Genomic DNA, 19,464 nt, shown 5'->3' with positions numbered 1-19,464 from the left:
CTAGGTGTCCCTACTAGTCCCTCACACACTAAGTTATCACTCCGCTGCTAGGTGTCACTACTAGTCCCTCACACACTCAGTTATCACTTCGCTGCTATGTGTCACTACTAGTCCCTCACACACTCAGTTATCACTTCGCTGCTAGGTGTCACTACTAGTCCCTCACACACTCAGTTATCACTTCGCTGCTAGGTGTCACTACTAGTCCCTCACACACTCAGTTATCACTTCACTGCTAGGTGTCACTACTAGTCCCTCACACACTCAGTTATCACTTCGCTACTAGGTGTCACTACTAGTCCCTCACACACTCAGTTATCCCTTCACTGCTAGGTGTCACTACTAGTCCCTCACACACTCAGTTATCACTTCACAGCTAGGTGTCACTACTAGTCCCTCACACACTCAGTTATCACTTCACTGCTAGGTGTCACTACTAGTCCCTCACACACTCAATTATCACTTCGCTGCTAGGTGTCACTACTAGTCCCTCACACACTCAGTTATCACTTCGCTGCTAGGTGTCACTACTAGTCCCTCACACACTCAGTTATCACTTCGCTGCTAGGTGTTACTACTAGTCCCTCACACACTCAGTTATCACTTCGCTGCTAGGTGTCACTACTAGTCCCTCACACACTCAGTTATTACTTCACTGCTAGGTGTCACTACTAGTCCCTCACACACTCAGTAATCACTTCACTGCTAGGTGTCACTACTAGTCCCTCACACACTCAATTATCACTTAGCTGCTAGGTGTCACTACTAGTCCCTCACACACTCAGTTATCACTTCGCTGCTAGGTGTCACTACTAGTCCCTCACACACTCAGTTATCACTTCGCTGCTAGGTGTCACTACTAGTCCCTCACACACTCAGTTATCACTTCACTGCTAGGTGTCACTACCAGTCCCTCACACACTCAGTTATCACTTCGCTGCTAGGTGTCACTACTAGTCCCTCACACACTCAGTTATCACTTCGCTCCTAGGTGTCACTACTAGTCCCTCACACAGTCAGTTATCACTTCACTTCTAGTTGTCACTACTAGTCCCTCACACACTCAGTTATCACTTCACTGCTAGGTATCACTACTAGTCCCTCCCACACTCAGTTATCACTTCACGTCTAGGTGTCACTACTAGTCCCTCACACAATCAGTTATCACTTCGCTGCTAGGTGTCACTACTAGTCCCTCACACACTCAGTTATCACTTCGCTGCTAGGTGTCACTACTAGTCCCTCACACACTCAGTTATCACTTCGCTGCTAGGTGTCACTACTAGTCCCTCACACACTCTGTTATCACTTCGCTGCTAGGTGTCACTACTAGTCCCTCACACACACAGTTATCACTTCCCTGCTGGGTGTCACTACTAGTCCCTCACACACTCAGTTATCACTTCGCTGGTAGGTGTCACTACTAGTCCCTCACACACTCAGTTATCACTTCGCTGCTAGGTGTGACTACTAGTCCCTCACACACTCAGTTATCACTTCGCTGCTAGGTGTCCCTACTAGTCTCTCACACACTCAGTTATCACTTCGCTGCCAGGTGTCCCTACTAGTCCCTCAGACACTCAGTTATCACTCCGCTGCTAGGTGTCACTACTAGTCCCTCACACACTAAGTTATCACTTCGCTGCTATGTGTCACTACTAGTCCCTCATACACTCAGTTATCACTTCGCTGCTAGGTGTCACTACTAGTCCCTCACACACTCAGTTATCACTTCGCTGCTAGGTGTCACTACTAGTCCCTCACACACTCAGTTATCACTTCACTGCTAGGTGTCACTACTAGTCCCTCACACACTCAGTTATCACTTCGCTGCTAGGTGTCACTACTAGTCCCTCACACACTCAGTTATCACTTCACTGCTAGGTGTCACTACTAGTCCCTCACACACTCAGTTATCACTTCGCTGCTAGGTGTCACTACTAGTCCCTCACACACTCAGTTATCACTTCACTGCTAGGTGTCACTACTAGTCCCTCACACACTCAGTTATCACTTCACTGCTACGTGTCACTACTAGTCCCTCACACACTCAGTTACCACTTCACTGCTAGGTGTCACTACTAGTCCCTCACACACTCAGTTATCACTTCGCTGCTAGGTGTCACTACTAGTCCCTCACACACTCAGTTATCACTTCGCTGCTAGGTGTCACTACTAGTCCCTCACACACTCAGTTATCACTTCACTGCTAGGTGTCACTACTAGTCCCTCACACACTCAGTTATCACTTCGCTGCTAGGTGTGACTACTAGTCCCTCACACACTCAGTTATCACATCGCTGCTAGGTGTCCCTACTAGTCTCTCACACACTCAGTTATCACTTCGCTGCTAGGTGTCCCTACTAGTCCCTCACACACTCAGTTATCACTCCGCTGCTAGGTGTCACTACTAGTCCCTCACACACTCAGTTATCACTTCGCTGCTATGTGTCACTACTAGTCCCTCACACACTCAGTTATCACTTCGCTGCTAGGTGTCACTACTAGTCCCTCACACACTCAGTTATCACTTCGCTGCTAGGTGTCACTACTAGTCCCTCACACACTCAGTTATCACTTCACTGCTAGGTGTCACTACTAGTCCCTCACACACTCAGTTATCACTTCGCTGCTAGGTGTCACTACTAGTCCCTCACACACTCAGTTATCACTTCACTGCTAGGTGTCACTACTAGTCCCTCACACACTCAGTTATCACTTCACAGCTAGGTGTCACTACTAGTCCCTCACACACTCAGTTATCACTTCACTGCTAGGTGTCACTAATAGTCCCTCACACACTCAATTATCACTTCGCTGCTAGGTGTCACTACTAGTCCCTCACACACTCAGTTATCACTTCGCTGCTAGGTGTCACTACTAGTCCCTCACACACTCAGTTATCACTTCGCTGCTAGGTGTTACTACTAGTCCCTCACACACTCAGTTATCACTTCGCTGCTAGGTGTCACTACTAGTCCCTCACACACTCAGTTATTACTTCACTGCTAGGTGTCACTACTAGTCCCTCACACACTCAGTAATCACTTCACTGCTAGGTGTCACTACTAGTCCCTCACACACTCAATTATCACTTCGCTGCTAGGTGTCACTACTAGTCCCTCACACACTCAGTTATCACTTCGCTGCTAGGTGTCACTACTAGTCCCTCACACACTCAGTTATCACTTCGCTGCTAGGTGTCACTACTAGTCCCTCACACACTCAGTTATCACTTCACTGCTAGGTGTCACTACTAGTTCCTCACACACTCAGTTATCACTTCACTGCTAGGTGTCACAACTAGTCCCTCACACACTCAGTTATCACTTCGCTGCTAGGTGTCACTACTAGTCCCTCACACACTCAGTTATCACTTCGCTCCTAGGTGTCACTACTAGCCCCTCACACACTCAGTTATCACTTCACTTCTAGTTGTCACTACTAGTCCCTCACACACTCAGTTATCACTTCACTGCTAGGTGTCACTACTAGTCCCTCCCACACTCAGTTATCACTTCGCGTCTAGGTGTCACTACTAGTCCCTCACACAATCAGTTATCACTTCGCTGCTAGGTGTCACTACTAGTCCCTCACACACTCAGTTATCACTTCACTGCTAGGTGTCACTACTAGTCCCTCACACACTCAGTTATCACTTTGCTGCTAGGTGTCACTACTAGTCACTCACACACTCAGCTATCACTTCGCTGCTAGGTGTCACTACTAGTCCCTCACACACTCAGTTATCACTTCACTGCTAGGAGTCACTACTAGTCCCTCACACACTCAGTTATCACTTCGCTGCTAGGTGTCACTACTAGTCCCTCACACACTCAGTTATCACTTCACTGCTAGGTGTCACTACTAGTCCCTCACACACTCAGTTATCACTTCACTGCTAGGTGTCACTACTAGTCCCTCACACACTCAGTTACCACTTCACTGCTAGGTGTCACTACTAGTCCCTCACACACTCAGTTATCACTTCGCTGCTAGGTGTCACTACTAGTCCCTCACACACTCAGTTATCACTTCACTGCTAGGTGTCACTACTAGTCCCTCACACACTCAGTTATGACTTCGCTGCTAGGTGTCACTACTAGTCCCTCACACACTCAGTTATCACTTCACTGCTAGGTGTCACTACTAGTCCCTCACACACTCAGTTATCACTTCACTGCAAGGTATCACTACTAGTCCCTCACACACTCAGTTATCACTTCACTGCTAGGTGTCACTACTAGTCCCTCACACATTCAGTTATCACTTCGCTGCTAGGTGTCACTACTAGTCCCTCACACACACAGTTATCACATCACTGCTAGGTGTCACTACTAGTCCCTCACACACTCAGTTATCACTTCACTGCTAGGTGTCACTACTAGTCCCTCACACACTCAGTTATCACTTCGCTGCTAGGTGTGACTACTAGTCCCTCACACACTCAGTTATCACTTCGCTGCTAGGTGTCCCTACTAGTCTCTCACACACTCAGTTATCACTTCGCTGCTAGGTGTCCCTACTAGTCCCTCACACACTCAGTTATCACTCCGCTGCTAGGTGTCACTACTAGTCCCTCACACACTCAGTTATCACTTCGCTGCTATGTGTCACTACTAGTCCCTCACACACTCAGTTATCACTTCGCTGCTAGGTGTCACTACTAGTCCCTCACACACTCAGTTATCACTTCGCTGCTAGGTGTCACTACTAGTCCCTCACACACTCAGTTATCACTTCACTGCTAGGTGTCACTACTAGTCCCTCACACACTCAGTTATCACTTCGCTGCTAGGTGTCACTACTAGTCCCTCACACACTCAGTTATCCCTTCACTGCTAGGTGTCACTACTAGTCCCTCACACACTCAGTTATCACTTCACAGCTAGGTGTCACTACTAGTCCCTCACACACTCAGTTATCACTTCACTGCTAGGTGTCACTACTAGTCCCTCACACACTCAATTATCACTTCGCTGCTAGGTGTCACTACTAGTCCCTCACACACTCAGTTATCACTTCGCTGCTAGGTGTCACTACTAGTCCCTCACACACTCAGTTATCACTTCGCTGCTAGGTGTTACTACTAGTCCCTCACACACTCAGTTATCACTTCGCTGCTAGGTGTCAGTACTAGTCCCTCACACACTCAGTTATCACTTCACTGCTAGGTGTCACTACTAGTCCCTCACACACTCAGTAATCACTTCACTGCTAGGTGTCACTACTAGTCCCTCACACACTCAATTATCACTTCGCTGCTAGGTGTCACTACTAGTCCCTCACACACTCAGTTATCACTTCGCTGCTAGGTGTCACTACTAGTCCCTCACACACTCAGTTATCACTTCGCTGCTAGGTGTCACTACTAGTCCCTCACACACTCAGTTATCACTTCACTGCTAGGTGTCACTACTAGTTCCTCACACACTCAGTTATCACTTCACTGCTAGGAGTCACAACTAGTCCCTCACACACTCAGTTATCACTTCGCTGCTAGGTGTCACTACTAGTCCCTCACACACTCAGTTATCACTTCACTGCTAGGTGTCACTACCAGTCCCTCACACACTCAGTTATCACTTCGCTGCTAGGTGTCACTACTAGTCCCTCACACACTCAGTTATCACTTCGCTCCTAGGTGTCACTACTAGTCCCTCACACAGTCAGTTATCACTTCACTTCTAGTTGTCACTACTAGTCCCTCACACACTCAGTTATCACTTCACTGCTAGGTGTCACTACTAGTCCCTCCCACACTCAGTTATCACTTCACGTCTAGGTGTCACTACTAGTCCCTCACACAATCAGTTATCACTTCGCTGCTAGGTGTCACTACTAGTCCCTCACACACTCAGTTATCACTTCGCTGCTAGGTGTTAGTACTAGTCCCTCACACACTCAGTTATCACTTCACTGCTAGGTGTCACTACTAGTCCCTCACACACTCAGTTATCACTTCGCTGCTAGGTGTCACTACTAGTCCCTCACACACTCAGTTATCACTTCGCTGCTAGGTGTCACTACTAGTCCCTCACACACTCTGTTATCACTTCGCTGCTATGTGTCACTACTAGTCCCTCACACACACAGTTATCACTTCCCTGCTGGGTGTCACTACTAGTCCCTCACACACTCAGTTATCACTTCGCTGCTAGGTGTCACTACAAGTCCCACACACACTCAGTTATCTCTTCGCTGCTAGGTGCCACTACTAGTCACTCACACACTCAGTTATCACTTCGCTGCTAGGTGCCACTACTAGTCCCTCACACACTCAGTTATCACTTCACTGCTAGGTGTCACTACTAGTCCCTCACACACTCAGTTATCACTTCGCTGCTAGGTGTCACTACTAGTCCCTCACACACTCAGTTATCACTTCACTGCTAGGTGTCACTACTAGTCCCTCACACACTCAGTTATCACTTCACTGCTAGGTGTCACTACCAGTCCCTCACACACTCAGTTATCACTTTGCTGCTAGGTGTCACTACTAGTCACTCACACACTCAGTTATCACTTCGCTGCTAGGTGTCACTACTAGTCCCTCACACACTCAGTTATCACTTCACTGCTAGGTGTCACTACTAGTCCCTCACACACTCAGTTATCACTTCGCTGCTAGGTGTCACTACTAGTCCCTCACACACTCAGTTATCACTTCACGGCTAGGTGTCACTACTAGTCCCTCACACACTCAGTTATCACTTCACTGCTAGGTGTCACTACTAGTCCCTCACACACTCAGTTACCACTTCACTGCTAGGTGTCACTACTAGTCCCTCACACACTCAGTTATCACTTCGCTGCTAGGTGTCACTACTAGTCCCTCACACACTCAGTTATCACTTCGCTGCTAGGTGTCACTACTAGTCCCTCACACACTCAGTTATCACTTCGCTGCTATGTGTCACTACTAGTCCCTCACACACTCAGTTATCACTTCGCTGCTAGGTGTCACTACTAGTCCCTCACACACTCTGTTATCACTTCGCTGCTAGGTGTCACTACTAGTCCCTCACACACACAGTTATCACTTCCCTGCTGGGTGTCACTACTAGTCCCTCACACACTCAGTTATCACTTCGCTGCTAGGTGTCACTACATGTCCCTCACACACTCAGTTATCTCTTCGCTGCTATGTGCCACTACTAGTCACTCACACACTCAGTTATTACTTCGCTGCTAGTTGCCACTACTATTCCCTCACACACTCAGTTATCACTTCGCTGCTAGGTGTCACCACTAGTCCCTCACACACTCAGTTATCACTTCGCTGCTAGGTGTCACTACTAGTCCCTTACACACTCAGTTATCACTTCGCTGCTAGGTGTCACTACTAGTCCCTCACACACTCAGTTATCACTTCGCTGCTAGGTGCCACTACTAGTCCCTCACACACTCAGTTATCGCTTCGCTGCTAGGTGTCACCACTAGTCCCTCACACTCAGTTATCACTTCGCTGCTAGGTGTTACTACTAGTCCCTTACACACTCAGTTATCACTTCGCTGCTAGGTGTCACTACTAGTCCCTCACATACTCAGTTATCACTTCGCTGCTAGGTGTCACTACTAGTCCCTCACACACTCAGTTATCACTTCACTGCTAGGTGTCACTACTAGTCCCTCACACACTCAGTAATCACTTCGCTGCTAGGTGTCACTACTAGTCCCTCACACACTCAGTTATCACTTCGCTGCTAGGTGTCACTACTAGTCCCTCACACACTCAGTTATCACTTCGCTGCTAGGTGTCACTACTAGTCCCTCACACACTCAGTTATCACTTCACTGCTAGGTGTCACTACTAGTCCCTCACACACTCAGTTATCACTTCGCTGCCAGGTGTCACTACTAGTCCCTCACACACTCAGTTATCACTTCACTGCTAGGTGTCACTACTAGTCCCTCACACACTCAGTTATCACTTCACTGCTAGGTGTCACTACTAGTCCCTCACACACTCAGCTATCACTTCGCTGCTAGGTGTCACTACTAGTCCCTCACACACTCAGTTATCACTTCACTGCTAGGTGTCACTACTAGTCCCTCACACACTCAGTTATCACTTCGCTGCTAGGTGTCACTACTAGTCCCTCACACACTCAGTTATCACTTCACTGCTAGGTATCACTACTAGTCCCTCACACACTCAGTTATCACTTCACTGCTAGGTGTCACTACTAGTCCCTCACACACTCAGTTACCACTTCACTGCTAGGTGTCACTACTAGTCCCTCACACACTCAGTTATCACTTCGCTGCTAGGTGTCACTACTAGTCCCTCACACACTCAGTTATCACTTCACTGCTAGGTGTCACTACTAGTCCCTCACACACTCAGTTATGACTTCGCTGCTAGGTGTCACTACTAGTCCCTCACACACTCAGTTATCACTTCACTGCTAGGTGTCACTACTAGTCCCTCACACACTCAGTTATCACTTCACTGCAAGGTATCACTACTAGTCCCTCACACACTCAGTTATCACTTCACTGCTAGGTGTCACTACTAGTCACTCACACATTCAGTTATCACTTCGCTGCTAGGTGTCACTACTAGTCCCTCACACACACAGTTATCACATCACTGCTAGGTGTCACTACTAGTCCCTCACACACTCAGTTATCACTTCACTGCTAGGTGTCACTACTAGTCCCTCACACACTCAGTTATCACTTCGCTGCTAGGTGTGACTACTAGTCCCTCACACACTCAGTTATCACTTCGCTGCTAGGTGTCCCTACTAGTCTCTCACACACTCAGTTATCACTTCGCTGCTAGGTGTCCCTACTAGTCCCTCACACACTCAGTTATCACTCCGCAGCTAGGTGTCACTACTAGTCCCTCACACACTCAGTTATCACTTCGCTGCTATGTGTCACTACTAGTCCCTCACACACTCAGTTATCACTTCGCTGCTAGGTGTCACTACTAGTCCCTCACACACTCAGTTATCACTTCGCTGCTAGGTGTCACCACTAGTCCCTCACACACTCAGTTATCACTTCACTGCTAGGTGTCACTACTAGTCCCTCACACACTCAGTTATCACTTCGCTGCTAGGTGTCACTACTAGTCCCTCACACACTCAGTTATTACTTCACTGCTAGGTGTCACTACTAGTCCCTCACACACTCAGTAATCACTTCACTGCTAGGTGTCACTACTAGTCCCTCACACACTCAGTTATCACTTCGCTGCTAGGTGTCACTACTAGTCCCTCACACACTCAGTTATCACTTCACTGCTAGGTGTCACTACTAGTTCCTCACACACTCAATTATCACTTCGCTGCTAGGTGTCACTACTAGTCCCTCACACACTCAGTTATCACTTCACTGCTAGGTGTCACTACTAGTTCCTCACACACTCAGTTATCACTTCACTGCTAGGTGTCACTACTAGTCCCTCACACACTCAGTTATCACTTCGCTGCTAGGTGTCACTACTAGTCCCTCACACACTCACTTATCACTTCACTGCTAGGTGTCACTACCAGTCCCTCACACACTCAGTTATCACTTCGCTGCTAGGTGACACTATTAGTCCCTTACACACTCAGTTATCACTTCGCTGCTAGGTGTCACTGCTAGTCCCTCACACACTCAGTTATCACTTCGCTGCTAGGTGTCACTACTAGTCCCTCACACACTCAGTTATCACTTCACTGCTAGGTGTCACTACTATTCCCTCACACACTCAGTTATCACTTCACTGCTAGGTGTCACTACTAGTCCCTCACACACTCAGTTATCACTTCGCTGCTAGGTGTCACTACTAGTCCCTCACACACTCAGTTATCACTTCGCTGCTAGGTGTCACTACTAGTCCCTCTCACACTCAGTTATCACTTCGCTGCTAGGTGTCACTACTAGTCCCTCACACACTCAGTTATCACTTCACTGCTAGGTGTCACTACTAGTCCCTCACACACTCAGTTATCACCTCACTGCTAGGTGTCACTACTAGTCCCTCACACACTCAGTTATCACTTCGCTGCTAGGTGTCACTACTAGTCCCTCACACACTCAGTTATCACTTCACTGCTAGGTGTCACTACTAGTCCCTCACACACTCAGTTATCACTTCACTGCTAGGTGTCACTACTAGTCCCTCACACACTCAGTTACCACTTCACTGCTAGGTGTCACTACTAGTCCCTCACACACTCAGTTATCACTTCGCTGCTAGGTGTCACTACTAGTCCCTCACACACTCAGTTATCACTTCACTGCTAGGTGTCACTACTAGTCCCTCACACACTCAGTTATGACTTCGCTGCTAGGTGTCACTACTAGTCCCTCACACACTCAGTTATCACTTCACTGCTAGGTGTCACTACTAGTCCCTCACACACTCAGTTATCACTTCGCTGCTAGGTGTCACTACTAGTCCCTCACACACTCAGTAATCACTTCGCTGCTAGGTGTCACTACTAGTCCCTCACACACTCAGTTATCACTTCACTGCTAGGTGTCACTACTAGTCCCTCACACACTCAGTTATCACTTCACTTCTAGGTGTCACTACTAGTCCGTCACACACTCAGTTATCACTTCGCTGCTAGGTGTCACTACTAGTCCCTCACACACTCAGTTATCACTTCACTGCTAGGTGTCACTACTAGTCCCTCACACACTCAGTTATCACTTCACTGCAAGGCATCACTATTAGTCCCCCACACACTCAGTTATTACTTCACTGCTAGGTGTCACTACTAGTCCCTCACACATTCAGTTATCACTTCGCTGCTAGGTGTCAGTACTAGTCCCTCACACACACAGTTATCACATCACTGCTAGGTGTCACTACTAGTCCCTCACACACTCATTTATCACTTCACTGCTAGGTGTCACTACTAGTCCCTCACACACTCAGTTATCACTTCGCTGCTAGGTGTGACTACTAGTCCCTCACACACTCAGTTATCACTTCGCTGCTAGGTGTCCCTACTAGTCTCTCACACACTCAGTTATCACTTCGCTGCTAGGTGTCCCTACAAGTCCCTCACACACTCAGTTATCACTCCGCTGCTAGGTGTCACTACTAGTCCCTCACACACTCAGTTATCACTTCGCTGCTATGTGTCACTACTAGTCCCTCACACACTCAGTTATCACTTCGCTGCTAGGTGTCACTACTATTCCCTCACACACTCAGTTATCACTTCGCTGCTAGGTGTCACTACTAGTCCCTCACACACTCAGTTATCACTTCACTGCTAGGTGTCACTACTAGTCCCTCACACACTCAGTTATCACTTCGCTGCTAGGTGTCACTACTAGTCCCTCACACACTCAGTTATCCCTTCACTGCTAGGTGTCACTACTAGTCCCTCACACACTCAGTTATCACTTCACAGCTAGGTGTCACTACTAGTCCCTCACACACTCAGTTATCACTTCACTGCTAGGTGTCACTAATAGTCCCTCACACACTCAATTATCACTTCGCTGCTAGGTGTCACTACTAGTCCCTCACACACTCAGTTATCACTTCGCTGCTAGGTGTCACTACTAGTCCCTCACACACTCAGTTATCACTTCGCTGCTAGGTGTTACTAATAGTCCCTCACACACTCAGTTATCACTTCGCTGCTAGGTGTCACTACTAGTCCCTCACACACTCAGTTATTACTTCACTGCTAGGTGTCACTACTAGTCCCTCACACACTCAGTAATCACTTCACTGCTAGGTGTCACTACTAGTCCCTCACACACTCAATTATCACTTCGCTGCTAGGTGTCACTACTAGTCCCTCACACACTCAGTTATCACTTCGCTGCTAGGTGTCACTACTAGTCCCTCACACACTCAGTTATCACTTCGCTGCTAGGTGTCACTACTAGTCCCTCACACACTCAGTTATCACTTCACTGCTAGGTGTCACTACTAGTTCCTCACACACTCAGTTATCACTTCACTGCTAGGTGTCACAACTAGTCCCTCACACACTCAGTTATCACTTCGCAGCTAGGTGTCACTACTAGTCCCTCACACACTCAGTTATCACTTCACTGCTAGGTGTCACTACCAGTCCCTCACACACTCAGTTATCACTTCGCTGCTAGGTGTCACTACTAGTCCCTCACACACTCAGTTATCACTTCGCTCCTAGGTGTCACTACTAGCCCCTCACACACTCAGTTATCACTTCACTTCTAGTTGTCACTACTAGTCCCTCACACACTCAGTTATCACTTCACTGCTAGGTGTCACTACTAGTCCCTCCCACACTCAGTTATCACTTCGCGTCTATGTGTCACTACTAGTCCCTCACACAATCAGTTATCACATCGCTGCTAGGTGTCACTACTAGTCCCTCACACACTCAGTTATCACTTCACTGCTAGGTGTCACTACTAGTCCCTCACACACTCAGTTATCACTTTGCTGCTAGGTGTCACTACTAGTCACTCACACACTCAGCTATCACTTCGCTGCTAGGTGTCACTACTAGTCCCTCACACACTCAGTTATCACTTCACTGCTAGGAGTCACTACTAGTCCCTCACACACTCAGTTATCACTTCGCTGCTAGGTGTCACTACTAGTCCCTCACACACTCAGTTATCACTTCACTGCTAGGTGTCACTACTAGTCCCTCACACACTCAGTTATCACTTCACTGCTAGGTGTCACTACTAGTCCCTCACACACTCAGTTACCACTTCACTGCTAGGTGTCACTACTAGTCTCTCACACACTCAGTTATCACTTCGCTGCTAGGTGTCCCTACTAGTCCCTCACACACTCAGTTATCACTCCGCTGCTAGGTGTCACTACTAGTCCCTCACACACTCAGTTATCACTTCGCTGCTATGTGTCACTACTAGTCCCTCACACACTCAGTTATCACTTCGCTGCTAGGTGTCACTACTAGTCCCTCACACACTCAGTTATCACTTCGCTGCTAGGTGTCACTACTAGTCCCTCACACACTCAGTTATCACTTCACTGCTAGGTGTCACTACTAGTCCCTCACACACTCAGTTATCACTTCGCTGCTAGGTGTCACTACTAGTCCCTCACACACTCAGTTATCCCTTCACTGCTAGGTGTCACTACTAGTCCCTCACACACTCAGTTATCACTTCACAGCTAGGTGTCACTACTAGTCCCTCACACACTCAGTTATCACTTCACTGCTAGGTGTCACTACTAGTCCCTCACACACTCAATTATCACTTTGCTGCTAGGTGTCACTACTAGTCCCTCACACACTCAGTTATCACTTCGCTGCTAGGTGTCACTACTAGTCCCTCACACACTCAGTTATCACTTCGCTGCTAGGTGTTACTACTAGTCCCTCACACACTCAGTTATCACTTCGCTGCTAGGTGTAACTACTAGTCCCTCACACACTCAGTTATTACTTCACTGCTAGGTGTCACTACTAGTCCCTCACACACTCAGTAATCACTTCACTGCTAGGTGTCACTACTAGTCCCTCACACACTCAATTATCACTTCGCTGCTAGGTGTCACTACTAGTCCCTCACACACTCAGTTATCACTTCGCTGCTAGGTGTCACTACTAGTCCCTCACACACTCAGTTATCACTTCGCTGCTGGGTGTCACTACTAGTCCCTCACACACTCAGTTATCACTTCACTGCTAGGTGTCACTACTAGTTCCTCACACACTCAGTTATCACTTCACTGCTAGGTGTCACAACTAGTCCCTCACACACTCAGTTATCACTTCGCTGCTAGGTGTCACTACTAGTCCCTCACACACTCAGTTATCACTTCGCGTCTAGGTGTCACTACTAGTCCCTCACACAATCAGTTATCACTTCGCTGCTAGGTGTCACTACTAGTCCCTCACACACTCAGTTATCACTTCGCTGCTAGGTGTTACTACTAGTCCCTCACACACTCAGTTATCACTTCACTGCTAGGTGTCACTACTAGTCCCTCACACACTCAGTTATCACTTCGCTGCTAGGTGTCACTACTAGTCCCTCACACACTCAGTTATCACTTCGCTGCTAGGTGTCACTACTAGTCCCTCACACACTCTGTTATCACTTCGCTGCTAGGTGTCACTACTAGTCCCTCACACACACAGTTATCACTTCCCTGCTGGGTGTCACTACTAGTCCCTCACACACTCAGTTATCACTTCGCTGCTAGGTGTCACTACAAGTCCCTCACACACTCAGTTATATCTTCGCTGCTAGGTGCCACTACTAGTCACTCACACACTCAGTTATCACTTCGCTGCTAGGTGCCACTACTAGTCCCTCACACACTCAGTTATCACTTCACTGCTAGGTGTCACTACTAGTCCCTCACACACTCAGTTATCACTTCGCTGCTAGGTGTCACTACTAGTCCCTCACACACTCAGTTATCACTTCACTGCTAGGTGTCACTACTAGTCCCTCACACACTCAGTTATCACTTCACTGCTAGGTGTCACTACCAGTCCCTCACACACTCAGTTATCACTTTGCTGCTAGGTGTCACTACTAGTCACTCACACACTCAGTTATCACTTCGCTGCTAGGTGTCACTACTAGTCCCTCACACACTCAGTTATCACTTCACTGCTAGGTGTCACTACTAGTCCCTCACACACACAGTTATCACTTCGCTGCTAAGTGTCACTACTAGTCCCTCACACACTCAGTTATCACTTCACTGCTAGGTGTCACTACTAGTCCCTCACACACTCAGTTATCACTTCACTGCTAGGTGTCACTACTAGTCCCTCACACACTCAGTTACCACTTCACTGCTAGGTGTCACTACTAGTCCCTCACACACTCAGTTATCACTACGCTGCTAGGTGTCACTACTAGTCCCTCACACACTCAGTTATCACTTCACTGCTAGGTGTCACTACTAGTCCCTCACACACTCAGTTATCACTTCGCTGCTATGTGTCACTACTAGTCCCTCACACACTCAGTTATCACTTCGCTGCTAGGTGTCACTACTAGTCCCTCACACACTCTGTTATCACTTCGCTGCTAGGTGTCACTACTAGTCCCTCACACACACAGTTATCACTTCCTTGCTGGGTGTCACTACTAGTCCCTCACACACTCAGTTATCACTTCGCTGCTAGGTGTCACTGCAAGTCCCTCACACACTCAGTTATCTCTTCGCTGCTATGTGCCACTACTAGTCACTCACACACTCAGTTATCACTTCGCTGCTAGTTGCCACTACTATTCCCTCACACACTCAGTTATCACTTCGCTGCTGGGTGTCACCACTAGTCCCTCACACACTCAGTTATCACTTCGCTGCTAGGTGTCACTACTAGTCCCTTACACACTCAGCTATCACTTCGCTGCTAGGTGTCACTACTAGTCCCTCACACACTCAGTTATCACTTCGCTGCTAGGTGCCACTACTAGTCCCTCACACACTCAGTTATCACTTCGCTGCTAGGTGTCACCACTAGTCCCTCACACTCAGTTATCACTTCGCTGCTAGGTGTCACTACTAGTCCCTTACACACTCAGTTATCACTTCGCTGCTAGGTGTCACTACTAGTCCCTCACATACTCAGTTATCACTTCGCTGCTAGGTGTCACTACTAGTCCCTCACACACTCAGTTATCACTTCACTGCTAGGTGTCACTACTAGTCCCTCACACACTCAGTTATCACTTCGCTGCTATGTGTCACTACTAGTCCCTCACACACTCAGTTATCACTTCGCTGCTAGGTGTCACTACTAGTCCCTCACACACTCTGTTATCACTTCGCTGCTAGGTGTCACTACTAGTCCCTCACACACACAGTTATCACTTCCCTGCTGGGTGTCACTACTAGTCCCTCACACACTCAGTTATCACTTCGCTGCTAGGTGTCACTACAAGTCCCTCACACACTCAGTTATCTCTTCGCTGCTATGTGCCACTACTAGTCACTCACACACTCAGTTATCACTTCGCTGCTAGTTGCCACTACTATTCCCTCACACACTCAGTTATCACTTCGCTGCTGGGTGTCACTACTAGTCCCTCACACACTCAGTTATCACTTCACTGCTAGGTGTCACTACTAGTCCCTCACACACTCAGCTATCACTTCGCTGCTAGGTGTCACTACTAGTCCCTCACACACTCAGTTATCACTTCACTGCTAGGTGTCACTACTAGTCCCTCACACACTCAGTTATCACTTCGCTGCTAGGTGTCACTACTAGTCCCTCACACACTCAGTTATCACTTCACTGCTAGGTGTCACTACTAGTCCCTCACACACTCAGTTATCACTTCACTGCTAGGTGTCACTACTAGTCCCTCACACACTCAGTTACCACTTCACTGCTAGGTGTCACTACTAGTCCCTCACACACTCAGTTATCACTTCGCTGCTAGGTGTCACTACTAGTCCCTCACACACTCAGTTATCACTTCACTGCTAGGTGTCACTACTAGTCCCTCACACACTCAGTTATGACTTCGCTGCTAGGTGTCACTACTAGTCCCTCACACACTCAGTTATAACTTCACTGCTAGGTGTCACTACTAGTCCCTCACACACTCAGTTATCACTTCACTGCAAGGTATCACTACTAGTCCCTCACACACTCAGTTATCACTTCACTGCTAGGTGTCACTACTAGTCCCTCACACATTCAGTTATCACTTCGCTGCTAGGTGTCACTACTAGTCCCTCACACACACAGTTATCACATCACTGCTAGGTGTCACTACTAGTCCCTCACACACTCAGTTATCACTTCACTGCTAGGTGTCACTACTAGTCCCTCACACACTCAGTTATCACTTCGCTGCTAGGTGTGACTACTAGTCCCTCACACACTCAGTTATCACTTCGCTGCTAGGTGTCCCTACTAGTCTCTCACACACTCAGTTATCACTTCGCTGCTAGGTGTCCCTACTAGTCCCTCACACACTCAGTTATCACTCCGCTGCTAGGTGTCACTACTAGTCCCTCACACACTCAGTTATCACTTCGCTGCTATGTGTCACTACTAGTCCCTCACACACTCAGTTATCACTTCGCTGCTAGGTGTCACTACTAGTCCCTCACACACTCAGTTATCACTTCGCTGCTAGGTGTCACTACTAGTCCCTCACACACTCAGTTATCACTTCACTGCTAGGTGTCACTACTAGTCCCTCACACACTCAGTTATCACTTCGCTGCTAGGTGTCACTACTAGTCCCTCACACACTCAGTTATCCCTACACTGCTAGGTGTCACTACTAGTCCCTCACACACTCAGTTATCACTTCACTGCTAGGTGTCACTACTAGTCCCTCACACACTCAGTTATCACTTCACTGCTAGGTGTCACTACTAGTCCCTCACACACTCAATTATCACTTCGCTGCTAGGTGTCACTACTAGTCCCTCACACACTCAGTTATCACTTCGCTGCTAGGTGTCACTAGTAGTCCCTCACACACTCAGTTATCACTTCGCTGCTAGGTGTTACTACTAGTCCCTCACACACTCAGTTATCACTTCGCTGCTAGGTGTCACTACTAGTCCCTCACACACTCAGTTATTACTTCACTGCTAGGTGTCACTACTAGTCCCTCACACACTCAGTAATCACTTCGCTGCTAGGTGTCACTACTAGTCCCTCACACACTCAGTTATCACTTCACTGCTAGGTGTCACTACTAGTCCCTCACACACTCAGTTATCACTTCACTGCAAGGTATCACTACTAGTCCCTCACACACTCAGTTATCACTTCACTGCTAGGTGTCACCACTAGTCCCTCACACATTCAGTTATCACTTCGCTGCTAGGTGTCACTACTACTCCCTCACACACACAGTTATCACATCACTGCTAGGTGTCACTACTAGTCCCTCACACACTCAGTTATCACTTCACTGCTAGGTGTCACTACTAGTCCCTCACACACTCAGTTATCACTTCGCTGCTAGGTGTCACTACTAGTCCCTCACACACTCAGTTATCACTTCGCTGCTAGGTGTCCCTACTAGTCTCTCACACACTCAGTTATAACTTCGCTGCTAGGTGTCCCTACTAGTCCCTCACACACTCAGTTATCACTCCGCTACTAGGTGTCACTACTAGTCCCTCACACACTCAGTTATCACTTCGCTGCTATGTGTCACTACTAGTCCCTCACACACTCAGTTATCACTTCGCTGCTAGGTGACACTACTAGTCCCTCACACACTCAGTTATCACTTCGCTGCTAGGTGTCACTATTAGACCCTCACACACTCAGTTATCACTTCACTGCTAGGTGTCACTACTAGTCCCTCACACACTCAGTTATCACTTCGCTGCTAGGTGTCACTACTAGTCCCTCACACACTCAGTTATCCCTTCACTGCTAGGTGTCACTACTAGTCCCTCACACACTCAGTTATCACTTCACAGCTAGGTGTCACTACTAGTCCCTCACACACTCAGTTATCACTTCACTGCTAGGTGTCACTACTAGTCCCTCACACACTCAATTATCACTTCGCTGCTAGGTGTCACAACTAGTCCCTCACACACTCAGTTATCACTTCGCTGCTAGGTGTCACTACTAGTCCCTCACACACTCAGTTATTACTTCACTGCTAGGTGTCACTACTAGTCCCTCACACACTCAGTAATCACTTCACTGCTAGGTGTCACTACTAGTCCCTCACACACTCAATTATCACTTCGCTGCTAGGTGTCACTACTAGTCCCTCACACACTCAGTTATCACTTCGCTGCTAGGTGTCACTACTAGTCCCTCACACACTCAGTTATCACTTCGCTGCTAGGTGTCACTACTAGTCCCTCACACACTCAGTTATCACTTCACTGCTAGGTGTCACTACTAGTTCCTCACACACTCAGTTATCACTTCACTGCTAGGTGTCACAACTAGTCCCTCACACACTCAGTTATCACTTCGCTGCTAGGTGTCACTACTAGTCCCTCACACACTCAGTTATCACTTCACTGCTAGGTGTCACTACCAGTCCCTCACACACTCAGTTATCACTTCGCTGCTAGGTGTCACTACTAGTCCCTCACACACTCAGTTATCACTTCGCTCCTAGGTGTCACTACTAGTCCCTCACACAGTCAGTTATCACTTCACTTCTAGTTGTCACTACTAGTCCCTCACACACTCAGTTATCACTTCACTGCTAGGTGTCACTACTAGTCCCTCCCACACTCAGTTATCACTTCGCGTCTAGGTGTCACTACTAGTCCCTCACACAATCAGTTATCACTTCGCTGCTAGGTGTCACTACTAGTCCCTCACACACTCAGTTATCACTTCGCTGCTAGGTGTTACTACTAGTCCCTCACACACTCAGTTATCACTTCACTGCTAGGTGTCACTACTAGTCCCTCACACACTCAGTTATCACTTCGCTGCTAGGTGTCACTACTAGTCCCTCACACACTCAGTTATCACTTCGCTGCTAGGTGTCACTACTAGTCCCTCACACACTCTGTTATCACTTCGCTGCTAGGTGTCA

Source organism: Schistocerca serialis, chromosome 9 (genome assembly GCF_023864345.2).
Source record: "Schistocerca serialis cubense isolate TAMUIC-IGC-003099 chromosome 9, iqSchSeri2.2, whole genome shotgun sequence".
Taxonomy (NCBI): Eukaryota; Metazoa; Arthropoda; class Insecta; order Orthoptera; family Acrididae; genus Schistocerca; species Schistocerca serialis.
Note: the sequence above shows the minus strand (reverse complement) of the source record.